We start from the raw sequence: 23,929 nt of genomic DNA, 5'->3' as shown, positions 1-23,929 counted from the left end.
ACATGGCTCGGGTTTCGGGATAACTTCCCTCATCAGTAGAGAAAATAGTTAGGAGTGGAAGAGAAGGCCGCCAAACAACCGTCAATGGCCTCGATGCCCGAACCGGCACGCAGGTGCGTCGTCCAGGAGCCCGTCGGCTCAAAGCTCAAGGGAGCCAATTTGTAAAAGCAATCGCAATGGAGCGCACACCGCTAGCCCCTCCTCCTGATCGCCCCTCGGGAATCTGGTACATGCAGTTCTTGAGTGGTTCACCCAAGTTGGTGCTGCAAACTTGCTTATACACAAAACTTTCGAAATAGTGCACTCGCTACAAAACTGCATCTACCGTGATGCTCCTGGGGTTCACCCGCTGGTGGGTGGAGTCGGAGTGCGACCCATTGACCTCCTTAAATGGCTCCCTCGAGCTATGAGCTGACGAGCTCGGATCCCGCACCCGCGCCTTGAGTGGTATCAACCTGAGAACATTTGGCAGCCTGCACAGCAAGCCCCTGACCGACCTACACTCTGCTGACGAGGAACAATAATTCCGAAACACCGGTGTCCAGAGTTGGTGCTGCAAACTTGCTTATACACACGAACTTTCGAAATAGCGCACTCGCTACAAAACTGTATCTACCGTGATGCTCCTGGGGTGCACCCGCTGGTGGGTGGAGTCGGAGTGCGACCCATTGACCTACTAGGCAGCGTTGTCAGTGTTGGAGGGTTCGGTGACTGGGCTGAGAGCAAAGTTTTTTTGATTTTGCTCCAGCAGCAGCAGGGGATCTGTTGGGTGCGGTGGTGTGTGGTGGGTTTCTGGAAGGCGAAGTGGATGTACCAGTGGCTGGTCCAGAAGAGTTCGGTGGTATGGCTGATGGAGCCGTGCAGGCTTGAGGAGAAGACGAGGTCGAGCGTGTGGCCGGCGGAGTGGGTGGGCATTGTGACGAGTTACTTCAGTTCAAGGTTGGCGAGGTTGCTGATGAGGGTTGTGGAGTTGTTGTTGTTGTTGTTCTCAAGGTGAAAGTTCAGGTCTCCGAGGAGGATGTAGTCGGTGGAGGTCAGGGTGTGCGTGCTGATCAAGTTGGCGATGGAGTCACTGAACTGGGGGTGGGGTCCGGGGGGTCAGTAGACGAGGGTGCCTCTGAGGGTGGAGTTAGGGTCTGTGTGGATCTGGAAATGCATGTGTTTGGTGGTGCAACAACTTACTTGTAAAATATCAAATTCAAAAGTCCTCAAATCCGATTATAATGATGCATCAGACACAAAGAGTGATCCTTCCATCTCAAAATCCAAAGGCAGAATGAACAGGAGTTGGACAAAGCACTGGGAGGAGCCTGCTGGACAGGAACAGGAAGTTGGAGACTCTGTGACACTCCCTCCCTCTCCCCCAAAAGTTTTTTTTTTTAAAAAGGACTCCTTGCACAAAAAAGGACAGCCAAATGTCAATATGAGGAGTTTTTTTTCATCTAAATCATCATTTACAGAAGGTGTTATGCTGCGAGGGATATTATTCTTCTCCAGTTTGAAAATGTTGCTTGTCGTGATCGTGAGTTTCACCACACTTCAGCCGGAGTCGGATTGTGCATCCAATTGACGTGTTCACGATCTCAGACTCTCACGGTGTCTGATGGTACAGCAAATTACATGATCGCAAACTCTCGCCTGATAGCACGACCGGCTACCAACATCTGGTGGAGCACGCGAACAGATCGGCAAACTCGTACGCCGAATGCAGGGATCCCGGTATGTCGACCGTGCACGCGAGAAAGCATTTTCAAAGTGTAAACATAAAAAAAATCCCTGCTACGCCATGTGTTGTGGAAATTTTTACATTTCTGCTTTCTCTGCGGAACGCGAAAATTCCAAATATCGCTAATTTCGCGAGCGGAATGGAATTTGACGCCCACCCTTACCTTCAACGACACTATTTTCATATTTTTGCAATTAAATTATAACATGCCGTGAGCTTTTCTTCCATGACAGGTTATAAAAAAAACACATTAATCTTTAACCTGTGACAACATTCACCACAGTGTTTCATACTAGACATAGCAATTTCACCACTAAAACGTCTCATAGGGCTAAACTATATGTACAATAAGGTTTATAAGAACAGCAGAGCTTGTATTATTTTGTTTCTTTGTTTTATAATTCACTACTTCCTTTGCTTACAAATGCATACAGTTTCAACACTTCGGTTTTATAGCGCAGCTTGCAATACTTGCTGATATCTCTCTACATTCTAATGTCCATCTCTCAAAAGCTATATTGAGACATCTACAATGCCCCAGCTTTTCAGTCTATAAACAAGGAGTAGAATAAGTTTGCCGGCATTAGCGCACCTACTAACAAGTCACTACAAAGTTTTAAAAATATGTTATTAATTAACTGAATTTAGAGTTGTTTGCTAAATGCAGCTGAATACACCAATCTCTTTCCGCACCAAATTAAATTACATCTACTGAACACAACTCAGACAGACTTCCCTCTCCTCCGAAACACCAAGGACAATGTGAGCTATCTATGGTTCTGCACCAATCTTCAACCAACTAGTAAAAATTTACCTTGGGCAAAGAACTACGCTCCGCCCTGAGAGTTTGCGTAGATTGATTAACTACGCATTCCATGAAAAACACATAGTCAGGGAAAAGAATCCGCTCAACCACGTAGCGGAGTCAGCTTCTAAACTGCACCCACAAATGCTTTGATAAAGCAATTTTACATGTTAAAAAGCATAAAACCAATTCACAAAAGTAAACTTTGAAATTGACAAATATCAGGCAATGAGAGAGGTGATGATTTTGGGGTCCCTCCTAACCTAGGGGGAGGACTAAGCAGATGCCTTGAACACAAAGAGCATATCATGCTGAACGGTTCAGTGGTGGTCCCATCCTCTTAGGACCACCCCAAGCACAGTAATTATGGACAAAAATACAATCCCAACCAAAGGCCCTGCAAAGCTTTATGGGATGAGATTAGCAGTGGGCAGTGAATATTATAGTATCCAATATCAGAATAATTCTACAAAGAGCTACAGTTCAACTCGTCATTACTAGGTGTCCCTCACGAGATAAATTCAAAAGCATTGAAGCCCTTTCATGAAGCTGCAGTTCTGCTCTTTGTAGAATTTATAGTATTAGCTCTCAGCTCAGGGTTTTAATGCTTTTGCATTTGACTCATGAGGGACATCTAGTAAGGACTAATGGAACTACAGCTTGATGTAATATTTTCAATGCTTTTGCATTTGACTCATGAGGGACATCTAGTCTAGTTAGCGTTTTTTGATTTGCTAATAACTCTGGTGTCGTTTGACAAATCTCTCTCCAAAAAAGTCTATCCAGGTCAGCTCCTATCCTGAAAGTTTGGGGGTGATTTGTCAAGCGGGGGCTGAGAAAAAAGGGGGGTCCCAAAACGCTTTTTTCATGTGATAATTTCCATAGGAAATTTTGAGACAGACTACAGCCCGAACTCCTGAATGGAATTACTCCAAATTTGGGAAAAAAGGTAGTGCTTGGTTCAGAAAGTGACCTTTTTTTAAATGGTGTAAATCCGTTCAGAAGTTGCTGAGAAATTAAAAAAATAAGAGTCAAAAAATCAATTTCCCATAGGAAACTTTAGGCAAGGCTACAGCCGGAACTGCTGAACGGAATTATCCCAAATTTGGCAAAAAGGTAGTGCTTGGATCAGAAACCGACCAATTTTTTTAAGTGGTGTAAATCTGTTCAGAGAAATTAAAAAAATAAAAGTTTTGATATCGATGGCCGCGGTGGATTCGTGAACCTTCCTGATCACAAACTTTATTTTAATTGGCTGTCAACACTCCAACAAGGAAGTGTTGGCAGCCATCTTGTGACTCGGTAGAACCGAGTCACAAAAAAACAGAGAATTAAGCAGGAGAAACAAGAAATGGGGGCAGGGTGAAATCACCCTGACCCCCTAGGCCTGCTCAGGGGGTACCAAAAGGACCCCCAGGGCCAAAAAAAGCATTACAAAAATGCTAATTGGCAGAATTTGGGAAGGGGTCGCTTCATTTGAATGAGGCCCCCGGGTGGGCAAGGACCTAGCGGCATGGCCACAAAAATAATAGCGGGGGCCTGCGGGAGCCCCCACAGACCCGGGACCACCACCTCCGCAGGGCTTAGCGCAATGTATGCACGAGCACAACGCCCCCCCACCGCAGCCCTAGGTATCACCACCTCCCTGGGGCTGTAAAAAAAGCGTGTGGGTCCCAATCCCCCCACGCTGTGCCAGGGACTGCCACCTCCCTGGGGGCTTTTTTAAGAAAACTCTGGGGCTTGTGACCCCCCCGCAGCCCCAGGGACCGCCACCGCCCCCGGGCTCTTTTTTACCATAACAATTATTTGTAGGGTCTCAAGCCCTCCACACGCCACGGGACCACCACCTCCCCGGGGCACACAAATTGGAAATTGGGGGTCCGTTACAGACCCCCAAGCCCCGGGGACCACCACCTCACCAGGGCTTTCTAATTGGAGGGAGAAGGACCGCGTGGCCCCTTCCTGAAGCAAGTGATGGCCCTGGGAACCACCATCCCCCAGGGCAGGGTCCTGCAGTGTCTCGGGGTGTGCACCCTGAGACACAGCTGTTTGCTATGGTAGGGCAGAAGCATGGCTCCCGCTCTACCATTACAAACTTTTCTTTGTGGCCCGTTTTAAGTTGGAGAAATAATTCTGCTTCAATCCTGAGGGCCCCTGGGGGGCAACTAGCCCACCAGGTACCTCCAGTAAGAGCCACAGGCCTGCATTGCAGAGAGTTGGTCCAGGCCTCTCTCCTTTTTACACCTCTCTGCAACACAGCTCTGTGGCGCTTACTGGAGGTACCTGGTGGGCTCGTTGGACCCAAGGAGCCCTCAGGATTCAAGGGGACTTAATCCCCCAACTTATAACGTGCCAGGGGGTGCGTTTGCAGAGTTGTGGAGAAAGGGGGCATGGCGTTTGTCTATCTACCACCAATCCCACTGTGTGGGGCTTACTGGAGGTAAAAGGTAGGCTACTTGTCCCCTAAAGGACCCCCAGCAGTGAAGGGGACTTCAATTCCCATCCAAGAGCGTGTCAGGGAGCGCGTTTGTGGAGTGGCCTGGTACGAGTACTTACCAATTCTGATATGTGGGACTGACTGGAGATAATAGTTGGCCCTCAAGGATATCCTTGGGCCGGCAACTATCCCTCTTGTTACCCCCAGTATGCCCCACATAGTGGGATTGCTAAAACGTCTTCGGAGGCCATGGCCCCCTTTCTCTACCACTCTGCAAACGTGCTTCGTGGCAGACTACAGGATGGGGGATGAAGTCCAATTTAGTCCTGAGGGAGTTTGGGGGCCAAGAATCCCTCCTGGTACCTCCTGTAAGTCCTACACAGCAGAATTCCAGAGCGTTGGTTGGATGCCCAACACTCTTTCTCCACCACTCTACAAACGAAATGCGACTACTAGTTAAAGTAGCATATTTCTGCACCTCTGACTTAGAGGTAGATTTATTCCCCCCTGCCCTATTATGTACTAGGGCCTTACAGAGGAGGTCTTGCTAATCACAGGGGTACCCCAGTGCTCCCGAGTATATGTAGGTGTTTTCACTGTACTCTAAGATTTTTTTTGCATAGCACGGGCTCTAGGCCTGGTTTGTCAGAGTCAGTTACCACCAGTACCCATCTGAAAAAGTTGTGGGCACAGGATGATTTTGCAAGAAGGCGCCTTTCTGCTCCTCTGTTGGTTCTTTCTGCACATGTCTTGCTTCTTCCTGTACTTTTCTTCGTCTTTGTGGACTTCTGTTGCTTCTTTCCGCATTTCTTTCGCTTCTTTCTGTGCGTTTTTTTTTCTTTCTTCACATGTCCTACCTCTGTAGGCATAGTTAGAAACTAGCATTTAAATAAACCCTAGAAATTCACTGAAAAAAACATAGGTTTCATGCATCTTATAGTTCAAAATTGGCATTTAAAAAACCTTTGAAATTCACTGAAAAAACCATAGGTTTCAGGCACATTGTAGTTAGAAATTAGCATTTAAAAAACCTTAGAAATTCACTGAAAAATCCATAGGTTTCAGGGGCGTTATAGTTAGTTGGACATTTCACTCATTCAAAACCATAGAAATTCCCCCGTTATAGTTAGTTAATGACGTCACATATTACATCACTCATAACATGGTCAGTGACATCACTGATGACATTTCAAATGACATCACTGATGACATCATACATGTGATAATTTCATGCATCTTCTCTCACCCTAATATAACTTTTGATACACCCACTCTAAATTACAGACTACCATTCTTAAAATCATAGACACTCCAACACCAATAACTACATACCCACTCACTGATTCTTAGGTCTACACACACATCCACTCACTCACCCGGACAGTCACTCATACTAACGGTTACTCAGTACAGGACTATCGTATGCACTCATATACCTATCTAGACACTCACACACTGACACTCATCCATAGAGGTACTCCCACACCTAGTCAGTCATGCAAATAATTAATCACACTCCCATTTACTCAGTTATGTAGTTATACACACAACAGCTCACTTACTCATACAAATACTAGCACATTCTTACGCTCGTATACAATAATTGATACATGTACACACTCACCCACACAGCCACTCTCACAATCACACACTCTCACTTATAGCCATTTATATACTCTAACACACATATAAACTGCCTTTCACATATGTAGTTTCTCACACATGTCCCACTGAGATATACATTCACTCAATAACACACCCATACACACACTCACCCACCCATACAGTTCATCACATATGCACACTTGAAACCATGCACCCAGTGAATCACCCACTCACACATCTCTGCACAGAGTCACACACACCCCACCCACACAAACACTCAGGCACCCATACAGATACTCAGACAACCAATCAATAACTCTTATAGACACTCATGTAGCTATTCAGAAACCCATGCAGCCGCATACAGACATTCACGCAGTTTAGTCACTAACCCATGCATTCAGTAAGATACGTTTAATCATTCACTTATAGAGTCAGTTACGCACCTACTAAATCATCCATTCAGACACTTATACAACCACTCATTCTTCAATGCACCTTTCACTATGTATATTAAACATATTTAAACTTTACAGAAACACACAGTGCCTGGATAATGTCATCAGTGATGTCATCAGCGATGTCATTTGAGATGTTATCAGTGATGTCATCAATAATGTAACTGACCATGTCATGAGTGATGTAATATGTGATGTGATCAGCAGTGGATTGCGGGCGCGTGGGTTAAACTTAGTACAATTAACTATACCGGAGGAATTTCAATGGTTTTGTACGAGTGAAATGTCCAGCTAATTATAACACCCCTAAAACCTATTGTTTTTTCAGTGTATATATATATATATATATATATATATATATATTCATTGAAAAAAACATAGGTTTCAGGGGCGTTACAGTTAGTTGGACATTTCACTCGTACAAAACCATAGAAATTCCCCTGATATAATTAGTTCAGCTAACTATAACTCATGCCTCCACAATGCACTGCTGATGACGTCACTTATTACATCATTCATGACATGGTCAGTGACATCACTGATGACATCTCAAATGACATCACTGATGACATCATCCAGTGAATGTGGTTCGGTTAGATATTTAAATAAGTATTATATATATAGCAATCTGCATTGAAGACTGAGTGGATGTACAAGTGTCTGAATGGAAGATTTAGTAGCAATGTGATTGACTGTCTAAGTGACTAATTTAAAGTGTCACACTAAATATATGGGATAGTGATTCAACTGTGTGATTACCTGTATCACTCTATCTCTTGTTGTGTAAACTACTACATAAGTTGGTTACTAGCTATGTGAAAGTCTATATTAGTTATTAATTAGTTAAGTGAGTATTTGTATGGGATAGTGAATGTGTGTGTGGTTGGGTGGGAGGTGTGTGACTGTCCAAAGATTTGTAAATAGTTGATTTAGTAGGTATATGAGGTTAAGACTGCATGTGGAAACAGTTGTTTGGGTGAGTAAATCTCTTTATGGGTGTGGTGATGAGTAAATATATATCTCAATGATAAATGTCCAACAAACTAGAAATATAAAAGGCAGTGTATGTGACAGTTGTTGTATATAAATAAGTATACTTAAGACTCAGTGATTGTATGATTGACTGTATCTAAAAATGTATACTTGTAATAGTAATTTTATAACACACTAAGAGTGAGTTACTATCTATATGAATAAATAAAGTGGTGTTTGTATAAGTGTGTAGCTTAGTAAATGTAAGTATGAGCAATCGTTTGCATAAGTGAGTAGGATGACAGCATAAGTTAATAGGATGTGTACTGGTGTGTAATGTCGATGTAGGTGTACAAGTATATTTAATAATGTTCTATTGATCTTTGTTAGCATGTGTGAGTGAATCTATAGGTAAGTGTTTAGATGTGTATGTAGATGTAGGAATCACTGAGTGGGTTTTTAGAAACTGGTATTGGCGTGTCAATGGTTTTAAATATCGTACTCCATATTTTATAGTAAGTGTTGAAAGGTTATACTAGTGTATGATAAGATATATCTGAGTGTCACATGGATGATGTCATCAGTGATGTCATCAGTGATTTAATTTGAGATGTCATCAGTGATGTCATCAGTGATGTCACTGACCATGTCATGAATGATGTAATATGTGACATCATGAGCAGTGGATTGCGGGCGCGCGAGTTATACTTAGTATAACTAACTATAACGGAGGAATTTCAATGGTTTTGTACGAGTGAAATATCCAGCTAACTATAATACCCCTAAAACCTATGGTTTTTTCAGTGAATTTCTAAGGTTTTTTTAAATGCTAATTCCCAACTAGAACATGTCTGAAACCTATGTTTTTTTGTGAATTTCAAGGGTTTTTTAAATGCTAATTCCTAACTATAACATGTCTGAAACCTATGGTTTTTTCATTGAATTTCAAAGGTTTTGTAAATGACAAGTTTTAAATGTATTAATTGTTATATTTATTTTTTTGATACTGATTTACTACATGTTTTTACACTATTTATTTTTAGATATTTTATTTTTAAAATTACATTATAATTTGGGCTCCCGGTTTTATGGTATTTATTTTTTGCCATTTCCGTCTGTATTTATCCATATTTACTTTTTTGAGCATTTTTTCTGTATTCATCCACATTTATTTTTGCCACAAGCAAAAGACGACGCTACAGCTAGTATTTTTCCACATTTATTTAAATTGACAATGCACACTTGCGCTCACTTAAACTAGCGATTTGTTTTGGCTTTAGCAGTGCTTTAAATGGTCCGGTACTGAGTAATTTGAACAGGAGAATACCTGTGCTTCTCAGTTCTACTCTAACAACACTTTAAAACACTTTAGGATAGTGTACAAGCACTTATCAGGAGCAAATATGCGCCAGCGCTTCTGTATTTCCATCTAAAAGCCAGCTAGAACATTTTGCGTTAATATAAAAATAAAAATAAAATAGGTTGTGTTTAGTCAGCCCCAGTTTTAAAATGAAAATAAAAGTGTTCATGTAATATGACAATCCTGTTTACAGTGAAAGGGAAGTGACCACGAGAAACTGACACACACCACTGTCACGACTAACGGTGAGGATCCATCAGCTTTGAGCACTGCACCCTATCAGTACCACTCGCAGTGAGGACTCATCCTCTTTCAGTATGGGAACTATTGGTACCAAGCGAGTACACTCGGGCTTGGCCATTTGAGTACCTGCTGATAAGGTCCTAGATGACGAGGTTCCGCCAAATGGGTGGGCTGATAGGACTCTTTCATTACTGATGGATCCTCACCGTTAGTCGTGACAGTGGTATGTGTCAGTTTCTCGTGGTCACTTCCCTTTCACCGAACAGACCTCCTAGTTTTTTTCGTTGTTACTTATGACTTAGTTGGGGGTGTAGACTTGAGAGGTCGGTAAAAATTGTCCCCTTGACCCTTTTATAAACAGTTGTTTTTTTAATCCTGTTTACAGACCAACATTACTGGTATCCCTGCATGTCCCTACGTCCCTTGACATAATACTGCAGACAGACTTACATTACTAACAGCTGCATTTCACCAAGCTTATGTATAAACATTTGTTATACACGCATGCATGTCACTTAACATAACAAGCCTGTGTACAGGCTTAAGTTACTAACACAGGTGCCGTAGCATGTCAGATCATAGTGCAGTTTTATGTTACAAGCAATGCTGCATCCCAAACCTAGGGTTACCTGTATAGCACTTCATCAATTACGCCTCGAAGTCTTGAAATAACTGGTATTACTATTACACAAGGCAATGCAAATATTTTCATCAACTTTGGGAGGATGAAAGTCAAGGCAGCGAGTCTGGACTCAAATCTCTTACTTTAAGGTTGCACACAGATTTTCCGAGCGGAAGCATTACCTCACTAGTGAGTAGAAAAACAATTAGAACAGCAGGAAAACACGCTAATGTGGGGGATTGACATATGCACACAGTAAAGCTTTTAGAGGAAAAGCAGGAGGACGTAATAAAAATAAAATCAACTTGGCCCTTACAGATGGTCTTAAAACAGCTGCCAAGCACTTGCTAAAAACCATTGGCATAAAATTCAGCTAAAATTGCTTGTAAATTAGGGAGAAAAGAACGCCTGACCTTAAAAAGAAGTTTTAATTCTTCGTGGGGCTTCTATAAATACCACTACCTCTATCCGCTTGACTCACTGATTTAGGAGCAAGATATATATTGACCTATGTTGGCTTCGTCTCCGTGAAACTAAACATCCTGAACCTGCTCTGCTACCGCGGACATTGTCAGAGAGGGTGATATACGGGGACATGCATTTTCTACGAGAAAAACAGAATGACCCCTGTATTAACGATTAGTGTATTATGAAATTACAAGTTTAATCCATAGTAAATGTCGCGAATGACATGGAAGCTGTTTATGAACTCTTATGTGATTGTGTAGGAAAAAATGTAACTGCTCATTTTATGATGAGGGGTTTGTTAAAAATAATGTTTTGATTAAACATTTGGTTAATGTGTTTTCTCCAAGGACAACATCATGGGCATGCCGAATGTCATGGGGAAAATATTCATTTATCTCCTGCTGCAGCACTGTGAATTGAAGTGTTTAAAGCGTGCACTGTATGGGGCCTGGGACAGGAGGAGTCAGGGGCTTTGGGGGAGGCTATGGCATGGGGTGAAAGAACAATAAAGCCTCTTTAACAAGTAAATGATCTTCAAAAGACCTGTGAAGTACTCAGGTGCTGCTGCGTGTGTGCTCAGGAAGGAATTTCCAGCAGCAGGAAGGGGGCCTGGCGAGTTAACTCTGGATTCGAGCACTGCATATTTTGCCGTTTTTACATATAAATACAGACAAAGGAGAAATCGTTTTCCGTCTGTATTTATATGTAAATATCCGTTTTAACGGAAAACCGGGAGCCCTAATTATAATTACATTATACATTACATTACAAAATATACTTTCTCAGAATTAATTATTTTATTTTAAATACTATGCAAATAGGCAATAGACTTTTAAGTACAGTAGTTACGGTTGTTGCAATGGGCAACACAATTTTAAACACAATGCAAAATTGAGCTGAATGGAATTTTCTAGTTAAATGCAATTACTTTATGGATTACTTTTCTAACCACAGGACTGGATCCTAGATTCAGTCGTGGGACATCTGTTAACAGTTGAGTAAAAGTGTTACAGGAATATTATTGTATTTTAAAAGTTGACACTTAGAAACTTTTCACATAGAATCAGCAATGTTATGCTATGGGAGGAAATTCACTTAGCAGGTAAATAGTGTTATTTTTTTTTGTCCTCATTTGCCTTACCCTCTTTTCAAGAAACGCCAACCACCTTACGTGTCCTACCTTGAGAGACAATTTTTTTTTGATTGTCTCCCATTCCAAGACACGATTAACATAATGGAGGAAGAGGGATCCAGAAGACAAGAGGGGGGGAGGGGTATGGGCTAGCAGTTACTCCGTCAAGGTATTTTCCGACCTGTTGGACCATTACAGTATCCGAGGGGACCGACAATCCAAGGTCCATGGAGTGTTGTAGGCATAATCATAGGACCAGGGGGAAAAAAGAAAGAACAAAAAAACCCCGGTAACCCTATCTCCACTGAACCAATAGATCCCAGAAAGCCAAATTTCGTTTACTACATAGTCTGGCCAAGTCCACCTTTGATGTTTCATATAGGGACATCAGCAATTCTGCGTGTGATGGTGCCGTGGTGTCAACCCAAAACTTACGAATTTGCCTTCTTGCTAAAAGAATTGCATAAAAAAGAAAAGATCTTGCCTGGCCGGAGACACTTTCATCTAAACCAAAAATTATTAATGGCAGGGTGATGGAGAATGGAGTATTGAGAATAGAGTCCAGTGACGACTTTACTTCTTCCCAAAACCTGCAAATGGAAGGGCAGTCCTTAAACATATGTGTGTCAGATTCTTCGGGGAGATTATATTTGTTACTGCACTTTCCTGGCTGGAATTTTGATAGCCTTAGAGGGGAGAGGTAGGCGTGATGTGCCGTAAAGAGATGATTATGCCTCAGCCATGCTGGTTTAACTGTTTTATACTCCTCCTTCTCAAATTCTTCCATGCCAGTCTGGTAGCTTTGTAGTTCCAGATAAAATAATGTATCTCTCGCTGACATTTATCTAGCTTTTATCTAGCTGTTTAACATCAAAGGCCAGGGGGATGGTATTAAAAATAAATGTAAATCTGGGAAGAATAAAGAATAGATATCTTTACTAAGCTTATCCTCCCTAGTATAGTAAGTGGAAGACAAGCCCAGGATCTTAGTAGCTTTCGACATTCATTAAATGTTTTGCATGATATTTCCAACCTCTTGAGTGATTCGAATTCCGAGGTAACTCATGGAAGAGGTCACATCAAGTTGTATATTGGTGATGTTCCAAGCCAATATTTCCGTTTTTATTGCGTTAATTTCGTACCCTGAAATTCGCCCAAACTCCTCCTCCCTCCTAATAACTATAGGGAATGATAGATCCGGGTCAGACGTAAAACTGAGGATGTCATCTGCATAAAGGGCTACCCGCCTCTCCCACCCCTCGAATTTAAAAGAAGGGGTGTTAGCCTCTTCTCTTAACACTTGAGCGAACGGCTCGATGTACAAGTTGAAGAGAAGGGGAGAAAGCGGGCAGCCCTGCCTAGTGCCCCTCGTAATTTTAACGGGCTCTGTCAGAACCCCGTTAACTAGCAACCTAGCCAATGGGGCCTTATACATGAGATCAATAACTCGAGAGAAGCCCTCTCCAAATTTTACTTTCCTCATAGCCACGGCCAGATAAGGCATGTTGACCCTATCAAAGGCTTTGGTTGCGTCTAAAGTGAGGGTTGCAAAGGAAGAGAGAAGGTAGAGGCGATGTCTATAGCCCCTACCAAGTTGTGCGTAAGATCAGCTAACTGATGCCCCTTTATAAACCCTTTCTGATCTTGGTGGATAATTGAGCGAATTACGCTACCCAATCTAGTTGACATGATTGTAGCGAAGTTTTTGTAGTCGCTGTTCAGGAGCGAAAATGGCCGATAGGATCCACACTCGGTCGGGTCCTTCCCTGGTTTAGGAATCAGGACAATCCTTGCTTCGCTCCACGACTTGGGGGTGCCTCCCCCTTCAGAGGAATACTGTTAAAAAGGGCGGTCAATGTTGAAACAATGGCTACACTTAAACCCCGGTAAAGCTCTCCTGGTAGGCCGTCAGGACCGGCCGCCTTCCCTCGCTTAAGGTGTCCAATGGCTTTACCCACTTCTGCCTCTGATATTTCCATCTCCAAGCGACTACCTTGCGCTACTGAGAGAGTCGGCAGAGAGATTTTGTCAAGCCAGGAATCCCTTGCCACCTGGTCATCAATAATATCCTCTTTATAAATTCCCTGGAAAAACTCCTGAAAGGCTCTTCCAATATCCGAATTAGAGATCCTAGGCACTACTTCACCTTCCAGTTTAATTTCTCTGATGTAATTTTGTGCTTGGTCGGATTTTATTTTCCAAGCCAAAACCCTGCCTGCAGCCTCCCCAAATTCGAAGTGAGAGATCTTGCTTGCCTCCCATCTCTTAGCAACCCTTTCTTGTAAGATGTTTTCAAGCTGTTTTTTCAGCTCAGCCAGCTTCTCTTGCTCTTCTGTTATACCTATGGAGGTACCGAGCTTTTGTTCGATTAACTTCATTTCCAGCTCGAGATTTTTAATCATCTCCCTATAGGTCTTTCGTCTGTGGGAGGCTCTGTGGGTTATACACCCTCTCAAAAAGGCTTTCAGTGCCTCCCACACCGTGGCTATGACAGCAGATTCAAGATTGATCTCCAAAAAGGCATTAGACTCTGCTACAAGAAAACTGATTTCCTCGTCTTCTAATAGAATAGTCCGTTCAAACGACCATGAAGCATGTCTGATCTGCTGGCCGGATTTTAGAGTAAAAAGAATAGCCGAGTGGTCGGAGAGATGGGAAGGGAGGTATACTATCTCAGTCAATGACTCCTTGAGACAATAGCTAAATAAAGCTTAGTCGATTCTCGACTTATGCTTATATTTAAGGTTCCGAAAAGAAACCCCAAGTTTATTACCTTCCCTTTCTCTCCATAGATCAGCTAAGCTCAACTGTGTCATTATTGATACTAGGGTTTGCCTTGATTTAGGGAGTACGCAGGGTCTGGAATTAGGTGTTTTATCAAGTTTAGGGTTAAGCACAATATTAAAATCGCCAACTCAAATAACCGGGTCCTGGGAGGTTACCAGGTGATTTCGAATATTGTCCAAGTAAGAAGGATCGTCTAGGTTTGGACCATAGTAGCCCACTAATGTGCAGATCAGACCATGTACCGATAATCTTGATAAGAGCCATCTCCCGCTGTGGTCCTCTTTATAGTCTAATATCTGGACTTTCGCTTGTTTTTTAAAAATTAAGACGATCCCTCTTATATTTGCAATTTGGTCTGTGCAAATAAATTTGTCATTCCATTTCTGCTTTTTTAGGATATCGATAACTTCTAACTTGAGGAGATGTGTCTCCTGTATGATTATGACCTGTGCGGGGGAGTCTCTCAAATATTGGAGAATTCAATGTCTTCTACGCCTCACTCGCAGGCCATTAACATTCCAAGATAGATATTGAACGGAGGTTATCTCATTGCCTCCCTCTCCATACTCCATCCCACCCAAAAATCCCTGAAACCTGGATCACTCAGGCACGAATTCTGACAGCACAGAACCTGGATATATCCATTATCAGGACACATGGAAAACTTAAAAAGGACTGACCTATGATGATTTTAAAAAAATGTCCCCCCCACCCCTTCCACCCCCCCTAGAAACCCCCCCTTACTTACACTGGCCAGATGTATAGCCAGATTTGCGTCCTCTAACAGCCCTCCCCACCTACACTGCTTAGGCTGACAAAAAAAATCTACAGAAGAAGACAAGTGCTGGAAACGTGGCTAATACGTGATTAATACTAGAAAAACACCCTTTTCCCCTTTTTATTGTTATTATATTTTATTTTGTCTAATTTTTTCTCCATTTATTTCTCCCTATATCCTCCAATTTATCTCCATTTTTGTTTTTTTTTGTTTCCCCCCCCCCTTCCTTCTCAAAAAGAAAACCAGCCAACCAACAATTATTGGGAATTGTGGCATTTTTCCAATACCTCCCGGACATAGTGTCTTTTGTATGGTGGACTAATACTCTATATGCTCTATATTCTAACTTGCCCCCCGCGAGCGATCCCTAAAAGATTCCAACAATTCGTAGGCCTCAAGAGGGGATCGGATGTTGTACATTTTATTATTGTACATTACCCGCAAAAACGCGGGGAACCTCATCTGGACTGTTGCCCCCAAAGATTTCTCCATTTTCTGGCCGAGTTCCCACTGTCGATCTAATGTAGATTTGGAAAGATCTGACCGTACTTCAAAAGAAAAATCAGGAGCTTTTAACGATTTGGCTTCCAATGCGAGGTTTAGGATTTTTTCTTTTAGGGTATATGTGAGGAAATTGACCAGTATCTTTCTAGGTTTAACTCTTCCTGGATTTAACCGAAAGGGATCTCGACGAATCCGCTGGATATCTCTTTCCATAATGTCGACTGCCTCGTCAAGGTTTAGTGAGTTTTTTAGTAGTGAAACCACAAAGCCTTAATGTCTCCCCCTTCTTTCCCCTCCGGGACCTTCAGGAGCCGAAGATTGTTCCTTCTTGAAAAATTCTCCAGAGACTCGACCCTCTCCCGCATCACATTCCCCTCTCTCCGTAAACTCTGAATTTTCACCTCAGCTGACTCCAAATTAGCCTTCAGCAACCCCACGGACCCTTCAAGGGCCTCTGTTCTCTCATAGAGACCATCTACGTTCTTCTCGGGAGTTTCACATGCAGCCCTGATCTCATTCTGATTTGATTTGGAGACCACAAAACCGCTTCTTATCTCTTCCCTCATAGCTGTTAGGAGTGCCTCGAGTGAGTTTCCTCCCCCATTTTCTCCTTCCCCATATGCTCCACTTTTTATACCAGCACATTCAGCAGGACCGGGAGACTCTCCGATACCTGGGGGGGCATCTTCAGTTAACCCAAAATCGCCTACTCTGATCTGGGAAATAGTAGCCTCCTCATCCTGTGCCTCTGACATTTGCTTCTCAGCAATGGTGGTAGCTGCCGCTTTGGGTGAACCTCGAGGGAGTAAAGAGGGCTCAGCCATACTTATATTAGAGATGGTGGTGTGCTCGATAGACTTTGCGGGAAAGATATCCAATACCTTAAAAAAGGAACGCAGTGAGGGTGTAATGCGTACTGTGCTACTTGGTAGGCACTTATTCTTGGCCCTCTCTCTGAGAGCCACTACTAACTTTAGGGCATTTGCTCCCCTCTTTACTCCTAGCCCCCTGGTTGACACCTGCACTATACCTAGTACTACCGGTCTCAGCCTCAGCCTCCCTATCTACTGCTGGATCGCTCTTCCCCCCCACCCCATCTAAACTCTCTGGGGCATATGTGAGTTTGCCGTTTTTAGATCCTTTACCCCATTTTTTACTTTTTAAGGCCTGTTTTTTACATATGCGCTTACTGGGGTTAGAGAGAGGAGTGTCACCGCCCTTCACGGAATCTCCCACCTTACTTTCTCCGTCCACAGGCGAACTTCCAGAAACCACAGGGCTCTCCTGAATCACTACCCCAGGCACCGTCTCTTTCGCAATGCTCCTTTCCGCATCAGCCGGGGGGAGCAAAGTGGCAAATGCGGGATGAAGCCCAGCCGCCGCGCCTCCTCTATCCCCGCCAAAGTTTCCTCGGAGGAGCCTGTGAGCCGCCGCCCTGTGGCCACGCCTCAGCTCCACGGCTGCGCGCTTCCACTTTGGCAAAAAGGCGGAGGGGAGGGGTCCCAGGTCCACACCAAGGCACATCGGCGAGTTTCCAGAAGCCGGTAAGGAAAAAAAAAGAACAGAATTATTCCGGGATGTAAACTTGCTTCAACCTGCCTGCTGCCGTTTCTCACGGTAGAAAAGCCACATAACGCGGTTCAAGAAGCTGTGGAGAGAGGTCTGTCAGGACGCGCGCACCGCCCTAGCCAGCGGTCGCCATGTTTTCCCGGCTCAGAACCACCACTGCGATGAACACTTGTCCACCCTGGGTAAGTAGTGTTATTGTTACTTTTTCTTACTCAGTGGTGGATCCTGGATCCAGCACTGGTGCATCTCCTGTAAACAGTTGAAAGAATACGTTTAAGTCATACAGTCGATTTTCAAGGAATCTTTTGTAGTGCAGTTCCTATATTCCCAATAGGCTCTGAGCATTGGAATAATATATCCTATAGATGTGAGGTAGGACTTATGTCTACTAGGTTGCTATCGAATATATTAAACTTAATTGTGAGTGCCAGCTAGCTCAGAGGTCAATAGAAACTTTCTCGAGTTCACAAGAAGGAATTTAATTTCTGACAACCGCATAAACATGACAACATTGTTTTCCCAAGATAAAACTGATCTTCAGAGTCATTGAAACAATAGATAGATATTTTACTGAGTCATTCATGCATGCTTCCTTTCATCAGAGGTGCAGAGAAATAGATAAACTGGCGTTTTCCATAAAAGAGTATTTATTGAACAGTCTTCTTTCTCATGCAAAAGAAATTAACTGCTACAATTGTAATAATGGTTGTAAAGTATAATGCGTACAGTAAGAAGAGTATTATGAAATAATACTGTAAAAGCATTGTATGGTTACTAGACCATGGATAAATACATACATAAATAACAAAGGCTAAAAAGTACTCAACTGGTGCTTCTAAAATACGCCTACCTCAATGTGCCTAATCTAAGTCTAGTACGAGGGAAGAGGTAAGTGAGGTGTAGCATGCATTTAGTATTCTTTGCCAAGAATCTATCCAAGATTTCTCTTAGGGTCTAATCAGCTCCGTACCTTGGTTTTAGAATGAAGAAGGTCAGTCTCTGGAATCAATTTCCCAACAACCCGCAAGGGTAGCTTGAAAACTCTGGAGCTGGATTTCTAGGCAAGAAAAAAGACAGCGTCTCTCTCAGTGCGTCTCCTGGAGGGTCTGCTTCCTTCAGCACTTGCTGTAGCAGGATGCGACGGGCAAGTAGATAGTGGAACTGTTCCAAACCACCGTGTGTTCGCTATAGCAAGTGTGGGCATATTTATACCTTGAAGGTGCCGAGATTAACGTAAAGGTGGACATAATACGTCATCAAAGAGTCTCATTTCCTTGAAAACTGCATGAGTTCTTGGACAAGTCCGTATTCAAGCAAGGGGAAGTCCCTAGCTGCTGAAGTCGAGTTTTCCAAGAAATCGGTGTGGATTTTCAGAACTAGTGGAAGTAGCCCTGCCGTATTTGGACTGCATGAGCTATGTCTAAATATGGTTATGATTTCTATGCCTATATAAGGATATGGTGATTTATACCTATACAAGGGCATGAATCGGGAAAATTACACTAGGGTCCTAAAATGCTATACAACACCCACTCCACTTTATTATGTTCAACAATTCTAAGTTCAAGCACTAAAACATATTCTAAAGCATGGATTTACAATCCCACCCAAAAATACATATAAATGCATTTGAAAATGGTTGCACACGACAACATGAGCATTTGTATTGAACTGCACGCATTTTAAAAGCAATGATTTCATTTCAATCATGTAGCATGTTGTTAGTTTTGCTAACTGAATGAATCATAAAAAAATTACATTTATGAAATGGCTCTAAATACAGAAAAAAGGTCCAGACCATCCCATAGCAGAATATATAAATTGTTTAGTTTTCATGATAAGGTCAATAGTGTTTCTAGGAAGTGTTCAAAGAATTCTTGTTCTCTAAGAATAGTTCTACTTTAAGCAGATTTCTTTGTGCCAAAGTTCATTTTTTTTTAAAAGTCTAAACAAATCGTAGAAAAATAGAGTTCCAAAGTTAGAAGTTTTTGCTTTGAAAAAACGAAGGTCGAATTTCAGAGTTGAAAGAACGCTGTGGCTAACTTCAAAAGTTATTCTCGTGTCAGGAGAAAACATTGAATCGTCTAGGCTGACAAAGAAATCGTCTACCACAGTAGATGAAAGTTGAACCACTTCATTAAGTAGATCAATTGTACACAGATGAGAAGCATCGCCGTCAGCGTCAGTCGCATTAGCAATGTTCGCAGTCGATGGGACCTGTGTGCCTGTTGGTCCACCTACCTCACCTTCGGCTGGAACTGCCGGTGAGATCTCTATGAATGCCATCATCAGGATTGGTAGCCGTTGGGGGCAACACAATACATGAGCCGTTATCGGACCCAGTAAGGCGTAAGCATCCGTTGGCATTGCTGATGGAAGTGTTAGACAGATATCCAACACGCATTCCTCTCCACAAAGCAGGCATCGTAGAACAGGTAAGATGCAATCTTGCCAGATTGGTCTAAATGACAGGAACCATGTGGTATTCAGATCTCTCAAACGAGCCAAGCCGAGAATCTGTCTTATGCGTTCACGATACTGCATTGACAGAAGAGGGTTCTCCATGGTAATTTGGGTATTGCTGGTGACTGGACTTGCCATTTTATTTTTAGTTATTTATTTATTTACGAAACTTATTAAGCGTACGGCTACCCCCAACGGCGGTGACCCGGCACTGAGGACAGCAGCGACAGAGAACCTGGAAGTTAGTAGCTGTAGAACAGCCATGTCTTCAGTTTACATCTGCACTGAGATTCTGATTCAATCAGTCAAAGACTTAGTGGTATGAAATTCCATAGTTTTGCTGGGACCACCGCAAAAGCTCTGCCTCCTTTTCTGGATTGATGAAAGCGGGGGGAGAGCAGGAGATGGAGGTGGTTGGATCTGAGAGCTCTTGATGAGTGTACTAGCTTCAGCCTACGTCTGAGATATCCTGGACCCTTCCCGTTCAGAGCCCTGAAAGTAAGAACCAGGGCTTTAAACTGGATGCGAGAGGATATCGGGAGCCAGTGAAGGTTCTTTAAGTGTGGGAAATAGAATGGTGGTAGGGAACGTTACAAATCAACCTGGCCGCAGCATTTTGAACAATCTGCAACCGTTGTAGGAGATAGGCTGGAGCTCCCACATATAGACTATTTGAGTAGTCTAGATGGGAGGTAATGAGGGCATGCACGATAGTCTTCATAGAGTCCATGGGCAAGTATATGGAGATCTTTTTTATCATACACAGCTTGCCAAAGCAGACAGAGGACACTTTGTGAATTTGAGTTTTATGTGACAGCTCGTTATCAGTTTGGAAGCCCAGATTTTGAGCCACTTTCACCGGTGATGGGGGAGGGTTCAGCTCGCACAGCCACCACATAGACGACAAAATAACAACAAGGGTTTTGGCTTAAAGCACAGTAAGGCTGCGCCAAGAATAGAGTGAACAAAACTGGTTGTCAGTACTGTGCAACAATTTAAACCTTTCTCTAATGAATGAGCTCGCAATCGCTCATCCTAAAAGACCACTCTTTCAGTCACATATCTTGTAAAAATATATATTAATTTTAATTTTTGTTTACAATTCGAAAAATATGACTCTTTTTGTCTTTTTACATTTTTCATTTGTTTTTTATCAATCTACATTGAGCTAAGTGAACATTTAGGGAAAATAGTACAATGGAGGAGGGTGACTAAGGGACTTATCTCTATGGAAACGATCTAAAAAAAACACAGACGTTGTGATGGACAACATAAATTGACATTAAACACTAGACACACATGGGTTGGTGGAATGGGGGAGAATGGGAGTGAAAATTTGTTGGGGGGATAAGCAAATGTGGTGAATTTTGTGTGAGAGAACTTGTTAGTCAGTTCTTCAGTAAAAGGCTTTATGCTAGTCCTAGTTATAATCACAGCTGAAGCCTACTACTTTCAATGAAGGCTCTAATTCCTATACACATATTATATTCTAGACCATCAGTATTTAATGAATTTACAATCATATTCCAAAAAGGAAACACGAAGATTGGTCTAGTCACTCAAAAAGTGCAATAATTGGACACCACAAATAACAAAAGTCGGTCAACGCGTTTCGAATCCTTTTTGAATCAAAGGATTCTCATCAGGACCACACACATTGAATCTGAAAGACACAAATACAATAGCATACTGTCAGTCTTTGCCATGAGACACTCTCAACTTTTATTCGGTCCAACACACACTCTCTAGTTTACCTGTGCCACTTGCGGAAGATTGGGGCTTGGTTGGCTGTAAATCAAAAAGGAGAAAGCCTATGTTACGTCAGAGATGAACATCCGAACTGTCGTAATTATCACTCCAATGGAGTGTCTTTGATTATTGTACTCACATTGAGGTTTATTCGGTTTGAACCCATATGTAATTCTAGGACTCCGTTGTCACGATGTCCATTGTTAGCTGTTTCTCGTAATTGATTCTGTGAAAGAATTTAAAAGGGCAGTTATCTACTTGCTTCATGCAGGTGTTTGTCGCAACTGCATTCCACATATCTGAGTCTGATGTTGAACCCGTGTTTAATCACGGAAGGGTGACATGCACGCCTTTTACTCAGGCGTTCAAATACTGCTTCTGAGTCTGTTGCTAAACACATGTTGCATCACGGTAGGGTGACGTGCAAGCCTCTAACTCGGGCGTTCATACCCTAATGGCTTCACATTTGGGGAACCGGTTACTCACTCGAGTGTAATCTCATTATGACGCTAGCCGTGTGTTTGGTTCGCGGGGGTTTACTTTCTACCTGAAAAGCCAATTTTAACGGGTGGCATCGGAATTTACCTTTTATGAGTCTGCACTGTCTCCTCCGGTCTGCGTCGTCTCCGGCTGTGAGAGCGCTGAGAGCAGTTCCGGGTTCATAGGTCTGTATTAGAGCCTCCTTCCGCGTTAACGCGGGGGCGCGCTGGGATTTGTAGTTCAAGAAACTACAAACTCGTGATATAAATTACAATATACCTTCAGTTATAATGATTCGGTGTCTACAGATTAGACAGAATGTAACTCGCGTTTGGGTTCAAAGGGATTCAGTACTGACATTCGTCATTTATTTTCCGCGACTTCTATGTGGCAGATTGGCCAGGTTTTGATCTAGTGACGATGTTGGTGGCAGATAAACATTCATAAATTGTATAATTCGGACATCTCGTTCAGACCACGGATGGTGGTGTTAAATTTTAGTATAAGCATTGCTTCGCGTTGTCTCAGTCTGGCCTCTACATCTCCGCCTCTCGGGTCTTGTTCTATTTTGGATATAATCGTCCATTCGAGGTCATTTTCTCCATGTCCGCAATCAATCCAGTGTGATACCAATGGGGCTGTGAGAACTTTTTTCTTTATCCTGGATTTGTGTTGCGACATTCTTTGTCTGACTTCTTGGTTGGTTTTGCCTATGTATAGTTTGTCACAAGGACAAAGAATACCATAGACAACATTCCGTGTCTTACAATTTGTGAATTGATCGTGTTTCCACGATATTCCGGCATGCTGGAAAAGGTTTCCTTCGATGGTAGAGCTACAACAAAGGCATGTTCCGCATTTTCGGTGGCCCATTATGGGTGGTAGTCCGACGTAGTCGCGTAATGTAGAGCCTTCATTGAATGTAGTAGGCTTCAGCTGTGATTATAACTAGGACTAGCATAAAGCCTTTTACTGAAGAACTGACTAACAAGTTCTCTCACTCAAAATTCACCACATTTGCTTATCCCCCCAACAAATTTTCACTCCCATTCTCCCCCATTCCACCAACCCATGTGTGTCTAGTGTTTAATGTCAATTTATGTTGTCCATCAAAACGTCTGTGTTTTTTTTTAGATCGTTTCCATAGAGATAAGTCCCTTAGTCACCCTCCTCCATTGTACTATTTTCCCTAAATGTTCACTTAGCTCAATGTAGATTGATAAAAAACAAATGAAAAATGTAAAAAGACAAAAAGAGTCATATTTTTCGAATTGTAAACAAAAATTAAAATCAATATATATTTTTACAAGATATGTGACTGAAAGAGTGGTCTTTAGGATGAGCGATTGCGAGCTCATTCATTAGAGAAAGGTTTAAATTGTTGCACAGTACTGGCAACCAGTTTTGTTCACCACATAGACGACGGCAAAAGAGATTTTTGGTTGAAGAATAACACCTCAGTTTTGTCAGTGTTTAGCTTCAAGGTGTTAAGGGTCATCCAAGATACAATGTTGGAAAGGCAGGCTTTGAAATTCTCAAGTCCGATGTCAGAGTGGTCTCAGAAGGTGAAAATCAGCTGTGTAGCATCAGCATAAGAGACCACTCTGACTCCATATGTCTCTATCACCTTTGCCAAGGTGACAGATAGGCATTAAAGAAGAGGGGGCTGAGCGCCGACCCCTGAGGGACTCCACAACGAAGGTTTTTTTTATCTTTGGACAGATAGGGTCGACACCACACCTGTTGTGTTCTATCAGTTAGGAATGATTTT

This window comes from Lissotriton helveticus, chromosome 8, assembly GCF_964261635.1.
Source record: "Lissotriton helveticus chromosome 8, aLisHel1.1, whole genome shotgun sequence".
NCBI classification, from domain to species: domain Eukaryota; kingdom Metazoa; phylum Chordata; class Amphibia; order Caudata; family Salamandridae; genus Lissotriton; species Lissotriton helveticus.
This window is presented reverse-complemented; position numbering follows the sequence as displayed.